Below are 8,130 nucleotides of genomic sequence, written 5' to 3'. Positions count from 1 at the left end.
AAAGTTGTCCTCTGGCCTCCACATGAGTACCATGGCATACATATGCCCACATGTACACACATAAATCGATAAGTAAATAAATAAGACTAAAAAAATCTTTAATGGAAAATTTTAGATCCTACCCGTCAGACACTGAGTCTCAACCAGAATTTTAACAAACCCACAGGAAAGGTGAGTCCAAGTATATTAAAGATTGATGAGCACTGGGGCTGGAGAGACGGCTCGGCAGTTAAGAACACTGACCTTGCAGAAGACCTGGGTTCTCATCCCAGCACCCAGATGGCAGCTAACAACTGTCTATAACTCCAGTTCCAGGGATTCAACAGTCTCTTCTGTCCTCCACAGGCATTGCATGACATGGGTGCACTTACCTACATGCAGGCAATACACTCATACACATAAAATAAAAATAATAAAATATTAAAAAGATTGACGAGCACCATGGGAAGTTTATATATACACATACCAACCACTGTGAATCACATACATGGACAAATGAACAAATAGCTAATCTATCTCTCATCTGTCAGTCATCTGTCTATCATCTATCATCTACCTATCTCTCTATCTCTCTATCTAGCTCTCTATCTATCTATCTATCTATCTATCTATCTATCTATCATCTATCTATCGATTGATCGATCTATCCATCGATCTATCCCTCTATTGATCATCTGTCAGTCATCTATGTATCCATCCATCCATCCATGCATCCAGCCATCCAGCCATCCATTTGATCAGGGTTGGTTCCTGAAGATAGAAGAGGTTCCTTATGTGAAATTGTGTAGTATTTACATAAAATTTATGCACGTTTTCCCATATCTATTTTTTTTTGCTTGTATTTTTCCTTGTGTGTGTGTGTGTGTGTGTCTTTTTGAGACATGGTCTCCCTGTAGCCCCAGCTGGCCTGGAACTCACTCTGTAGACCAGGATGGCCTCGAACTCACAGAGATCCACCTGCCTCTGTCATCATGCCCAGAGTTTGTTTGTATTTTTCACATAGGATCTCATGTAACCTTGGCTGGACTCCAACTTGCTATGTAGCCCAGGATAACCTCAGACTCCTGATCCACCTGCTTCTACCTCCCAAGTACTGGGATTAAAGGACAGCACCACCACATGCAGCTCTCCACAGATACTTTTATTATTTCTTGATTATTTACAATTCCCAATACAATGTAAAGGCTCACAAATGCTGTGTAAGTGGTTGCTGGGCTGTATTGTTTAGGGAACAATGGTAAGAAATTAAAATCTGTACAGAGCGAATATAAATGAAAATTCTTTCCTGAATATTTTGAAGCCATGGTACCTGGATGGGTTGATTGTGCTCATAGACTTAGGTGTGAGACTAGACATAGAAATGCATAGGCGTGTACACTGCTGGGCATGGTGGTGCACACCTGTGATTTCAGCACTGAGGAGGCAGATGCACCAGACTGACAGGCATTCAAGGCCAGCCTGGACTACATAATGAGTTCCAAGACAGCCAAGGACTACAGAGTAAGACGCTGTCTCAAAAACAGCAACCAACCAAACAAAACCAAAAAATATTTATTTGAACAATTTTTTCAATTTACAATTTATTTAAACAATATTTATTTAAATAAGAAAAAGGAAGTCTGGACTGATTCTCACTGAATAAATTTTGGAGGGGCTAAAGAGAAAGGACCTCGGATGCACGGGAGAGTAGGGGGCATAGCTGGGGACAGGGATTCAAAGTGGACTTTCACAGTCCACCAGGCATGCTTGTTAATTCATTGGTCTAGTCTGCAAGGAGAAGCTCTTACTGTACTATTTGGGTAACTTAAATTTCAGTCTTAAGGTCATATACAGCTGAAGGCATGGCTGGAGTCAGAGGGAGCTCAGTGGTAAAGTGATCGCTTAGCATGCTTGAGGGCCTGGTTGAATTCTGGGCACCAAGAAAGCAAACTAATACAAAAACCGAATAAATAACAAACCTGGAAACTGGAAGGCATTAATATTTAATCTGTTTTTAAAAATTACATTGATTGATCTGGGCGTGGTGGCGCACACCTTTAATCCCAGCACTTGGGAGGCAGAGGCAGGTGGATCTCTGTGAGTTCAAGGCCAGTCTGGTCTACATAGTGAGTTCCAGGACAGCTGGGGCTGCAGGGAGACCCTGTCTCAAAAAGACCAAAAAAAAAAAAAAAAAAAAATTACATTGATTGATTGGTGTGTGTGCCATGGCAGCCTGTGGAGGCCAGAGGACAACTTGTGGGAGTCAGTTCCCCCTTCTACCTCATGGGTCCCAGGGATCACTCAGGTTCAGGCTTAGCAGCAAATGCCTTTACCCATTGAGCCATCTCACTGGCCCCTAATTCATTTGTTTGTTTCTTTCTTTCTTTCTTTTATATATTATAAAATATATATTTTATATATTTTTATATTTTATATATTATTATATTTTATATGCCAGAAGAGGCATCGGATGCCCTGGAACTGGAGTTCAAACAGCTGTGAGCACTATGTCGGTGCTGGAAACCGAACCTGGTCCTCTGGAAGAGCCGTAAGTGCTCTAACCTCTCCTGCCCCCCCCCCCATAAAGTTTATTTAAACAGAGTTCAGTGGGGTGATCATGATATCAGTTGAGTACTGTTTGATCTACACTGCTAGTACCCACATAGCGCTGTGGTCTTGTGGAAGTCCAAGGTGGCAGCAAACTATTCATGTGCTCAGAGGATCTTCATGCATCAATTGCTATTGTAAGGCCAACGACCCCGAGGAGAGGGAGTGACCCCATAATGGGGAAACTCAAATTACCCTCCCAAGAATGGAACAGAATCCCACATACCCAATTATCATGATCCACAAGGGTCATAAGGTACATGCCAGTACTGATGTCCCACATTTAAAAAAAAATTTTATTATTTTTATGTGTATGCATGTATTGCCTGCATGTAGGTAAGTGCACCCATGTTGGGCAATGCCTGCAGAGGTCAGAAGAGGCTGTTGGATTCCCTGGGACTGGAGTTATGGGCAGTTGTTAGCTGCCAGGTGGATGCTGGGATTCAAACCCGGGTCTTCTGCAAGAACAACCAGTGTTCTTAACCACTGAGCCATCTCTCCAGCCAGACCTCCTAGATCTTAACAGTCTTGTCTCTGCATCCAGAACCTCGGCTTGCCACTTTATTTTAGTCTCAGATTTTGTTGCTTCAGACATGGAAGAGTATGAATTTTCTGGAGCTCAGGATATTCGTTGGACCACATGTGCATATGCTGGGCACTCAGCCTTGCATTGCTTTGCTGCTACAACCCATATATGCACTATCTGGTTTGTGATCAGAACACCGTCTTAATTTGCCCACACCATGTGCCCCCATTCTTGTGAATGTTTTAACACAGTAGCCTGTTTGCACATCTCACATTTTTGTAGTTTCTTCCCTTGAGGCAGATACTCCATGACATCTACCATGCATGGCTGCCACCAAAGAGACTGTGATCATGGCTGTGTGTAGTTGTGATGCTCTCACAGTCCTGATATAGCTTCATGGTCATGTCCGCAGAACAGAGAGCTGGAAGCCTGTCCCATGGTCAAAGGAAATGTCCTGGACAGAGTCTATGTCCTAGAGAGTTTCTTCAAGATCTCCAGTCTCATGGTCCCTCACCTTAACCTCAGCAGCCTCTGATGCAGAGCTCACAGTACTGAGCAACAGTGGACTGGTACATGCATATTCTCCAAGCGGGTGGGAAATCCATTCATTTGGGTCTTTTGACTTAAGAGGACTGCCCAACACAAATTCTTCTTCTGCTTCACTTAGCTTTGATCCTAATTCCATAACCTTCTTTTGTAATCTGTTAACAACTCAAGTTGTCAGGCTTGTCGGCTAGTGCCTTTACCTGCTGAGCCATCTCACTGGCCCCTAATACAGTTCCTTACTGGTAATCAGAGTCCCCCCCACACTGGAGGCTAGTTTTTCACTTCATCCATTGGCCACGGATCAGACTAGCCCAGCAGCCTCCAGCTGCCGAAATATCACACCATGTGACCGGAACGTACTGTGACAGCTTCTGCTACTGCACATTTTGGTTGTTTGGGGCACTGCACTTACTGTCGCAGTGCAGCAACTTCTCTCCGGTCAGATGTTCCCCCTGAGTCCCTAGAATCATGTCCAGCAGGATAATTGTTAGGTCAAAGGACACTTTTTATTTTAGTTTATGTTTCCATAAAGCTTTTGTCTTATTATTTTATTATATATATATATATATTTTTTTTTTTAATTTGAGGCAGAGTCTTATGTAGCCCAGGTTGGCCTCTGCTTACTACATAGCAAAGGCTGATCCTTTTGACCCTCCTGTCTCCACCTCCTGAGTGCTGGGATTACATGCCTGTGCCATCACATCAGTTTCCTTCTTGGTAGAGATGGAACCCAGGGTTTCCTGTATGCTGGGCCAGCACTCCACCAGCTGAGCCACATCTCCAGCCACTTGTTTTGTTTTTCTGAGACAGGGGATCTAGTTATGTAACTGGAGCTGATCTTGAACTGCAAATCCTCCTGCCTCAGCGACCCCAGTGCTAGGAGGACAGATTTGCACCACCTCGCACGGCGGCAGGTGAAACAAATTTTATCTTCCTGCCCACTGTGGCTGCATAGGACAGAGTCTGTTTCCTCACACCCCGCAAAGACAAATCCAGTATTATCAAACTGTTTGATATCTGTTAAGCTGATAAGTGAAAAACAGAACGATCTTGCTAATTTTTAAAAATATTTTATTCATTATTTTTATTTTATGTGTATGTGTGTATTGCCTGCAAGTGCACCCATGTTGTGTGATGCCCGAGAGGACAGAAGAGGCCATTGGAACCCCTGGAACTGGAGTTACAGTTGTTAGGTGCCATGTGGGTGCTGGGATTCAAACCCAGGCCTTCTGCAATAGCAACCAGTATTCTTAACCGCTGGAGCCATCTCTCCAGCCCCAAGCTCTTGCTAATTTTTTTTTTTTTTTTTGTCTTTTTGAGACAGGGTCTCCCTGTAGTCCCAGCTGACCTGAACTCACTATGTAGACCAGGCTGGCCTTGAACTCACAAGGATCCACCTGCCTCTGCCTCCTGAGTGCTGGGATTAAAGGCGTGTGCCACCATGCCTGGCTAAACTCTTGCTAATTTATGCCTGCATTTTCCTTAATGGGTCAGGATTCTGCTAATCCATGCACTGCACTCATCTGCAATCTTGGAAGGAGAGTTTATTCCCTGTAGCTTTGTAGCCTATAACTTAAGAGAGTATTTGCATACAGTGGACAATTCAAAAAAAAATACTTGAAGAGGGGCTGGAGAGATGACTTAGCAGTTAAGAGCACTGTCTGCTCTTGTAGAGGGCCCGGGTTCGATTCCCACATGATGGCTAACAATCATCTGTAACTCCAGTTCCAGGGGATTCATCATCCTCTTCTGGTAGACTTACATACATACAGGCAAAACATTCAGACACATAAAATAAAAATAAAACTTAAAATACTTGAAGATTGACTGCCACAGCTGAACACAGGTCCCCACCCCTCTCTTGTCTTCTGCAGAGACCTCCTACCCACCGCCTGTCCCCTTGGGTTAGCATAGACTGGATGTCAGTGGGAAATCTGAAAATATTTTAAGATAAATGGTGCATGAATGTAGGAAACAGCTGAGCGAGTTCCACTGAAAACGCGAAGGGTGGCTTTGCTAATCCTTGGGAGATATTTTATAGGCTGCCATGGAAGAAATGCTTAGATTCAATGGTCAAAGAGCTTTGCAAGAGCCAAATTAAAATACAGAATTCACACTGATGCAATAGTGCACACCTTTAATTCCAGCACTGGGAGGCAGATCGCTATGAGATTGAGTTCCAGGACAGCTGGGGCTACAGGAAGACTGTCTCAGAAAACCAAACCAAAGTAAATAAATGAACAAACAGACAAACAACCCCAAAATTCATAACCAGACTCAAAATGCAGCATCATGTTGACTGGCATTGTGACTGGTCATTTTTTTTTAATTTATTTTTATTTTATTTGTGTGAGTTCACCTTTGTAGGGCAATTCACATAGAGGCCAGAAGAGACCCTGAAACTGAAATGTCGGGCGATTGTGAGCTGCCTAAAGTGGGTGCTAAGAACCAAACTTGGGTCATCTGCAAGGCCCTTGAGCCATCTCTCCAACCCAAACCAGTGTTCTTTAATCTCTCATCTTCATAGAAAACCTGATGGAAATTGATAGATGCCCTATTCACAACTGTAGGTATACACATGTATGCACATTCACTATGTAATACACCATACATATAAGTCACATGCCTGGTATGACAAAGTGTTGAAACGAAGTTTAAAGGGCTTTTATTTTACCCAGTCTTTAAGCAGAAACAAGGAGTGTGTGTGTAAACAGTGGGTGTAAAAGTGTTTGTGGGTTTCCAGATCTCCCAGACCCCAGGTGGAAACCTCTGGATCAGTCACAGGTTCAGCAGCAAAGGGCAGCCCCTTCCTGTAGAAATGGGTGGAACTTGGCTTCAGAAACCTTTCTGGATTCATGGGTACTCACTGGGAGGATAGCTGGACCCTGCCAGATGTTCACTCCTTCTGTCTGGTTCTCTCTCCTGGGAGCCTGCACTAAGCCTCCCATTGTATGCTAAGTTATGGTGGCAGACTGATCCCCTCTCAAAGGCCTTTTGTTTGGGACTCCCTTTATAAACTGAGGCTCAGTGAATTTCAATCCTGTCAGAGAAACCTCCCTTAGCCCCTGCTGTTTACCTAAGCAACCATATTTTTCTATCCTATTTTCTTTTATCAGGCATAATTTCTTTTAATTTTATATGTATGAGTGTTTTGCCTGCATCTATGTAAGTGCACCATGTGTGTGCAGTGCCCATGGAGGCCAGAAGAGGGCATCAGCTCACTTGGAACTGTAGTTACAGATGACTGTTAGCTGCCATGTGGGTGCTGGGAACTGAACCCAGGTCCTCTGCAAGAGCTGTCAGTGCTAATCTTAACCTCTGAGCCCAGTTTCTTAGGTATGATTGTATCTCAAGAGAGAGACTGGAAATAACTCTATCAAAGAATTTCTGACTTCCACAATTTTTGAATGATCAATGTTTTTTGTTTGCTTGTTTTTGTTTTGTTTTCTTGTAACAGATATGTACCATTTTTAGATCTTTTTTAGAGATTTTTTTTTTCATTTTTCGCAATTATTTCCCTGGCACGAGGCTCACATACTACAAAGGCCCTGTTTTTCCCCCAGCTTTTCAGATACTGTGTGATGTTCTGAGTTTGATCTGTTTTCCTTCATCTGCTGTTCTGCTAGGTGCCCTGCTTTAATTTTATTTCAATAATCAAAAGAAAGAAAAGGCAGGGCATGATAATGCACACTTTTCATCCCAGCACTCAGGAGGCAGAGGCAGGGGATCTTTGAGTTCAAGACCAGCCAGGGGTACATAGAGACCCTGTCTCAAAAAAAGAAGAGGAGGAGGAGGAGGAGGAGGAGGAGGAGGAAAGAGGAGGAGCAGGAAGAGGAAGAGAAGGAAGAGGAAAGAGGAAGAGGAGGAGGAGGGACAGGAAGAGGAGGAACAGGAAGAGGAAGAGGAGGAGGAAGAGGAAGAGGAGGAGGAGGATCTGGCATGCTCTAAGGAGCTATTGGCAGTTGTGCTGGGGGAGGGGTTGACTTTCTTCAGTGACCACTGATAAATTGGCCATGCTCCGGGTGAATATTCACCCACCCATGCTCATTCAGGCAGCCTAATTAAACTCAGTGGTTGCACACCAAAGGCATGCAAATAGGAGGGAAAGGAAGGTTTCAGCAGGAGAAGAAGCAGGGAAGGAAGGGGAAGAAAGCAAAAAAAGCATTAAGATTCCTAAATGCCATAAGAAACTGTCAGTTAATTTTAAACATGGGCTGGGGGGCTGAAGAGATGCTCAGTAGTTAAGAGCACTGGCTGCTCTTGCAGAGGACCCAGGTTGTTTCCAGCACCCATGTGGCTGCTAACATCGATCCCGTTAACTCCAGTTCCAGGGGATCCAACACCCCCATCTGACCTCCTTGGGCACTGCACAGCACGGGTGCACTTACCTACATGCAGGAAATACATGTATACACATAAAAATAAAAATAATAAAATATTAAAAAAATGAACTTACACACATGAAGGCGATA

The 8,130-nt window shown here is 43.7% G+C and overlaps 1 pseudogene; it reads right to left on the bottom strand.

The window, feature by feature from the left end:
• Positions 1 to 2,777: 2,777 nt before the first annotated feature.
• Positions 2,778 to 3,797, bottom strand: LOC115070688 (annotated as a pseudogene).
• Positions 3,798 to 8,130: the final 4,333 nt, after the last annotated feature.

Source organism: Nannospalax galili, unplaced genomic scaffold, assembly GCF_000622305.1.
Source record: "Nannospalax galili isolate Female #2095 unplaced genomic scaffold, S.galili_v1.0 scaffold596, whole genome shotgun sequence".
NCBI classification, from domain to species: domain Eukaryota; kingdom Metazoa; phylum Chordata; class Mammalia; order Rodentia; family Spalacidae; genus Nannospalax; species Nannospalax galili.
The sequence above is the reverse complement of the archived record's forward strand: the minus strand, read 5'-3'. Positions and strand labels throughout refer to the sequence as shown.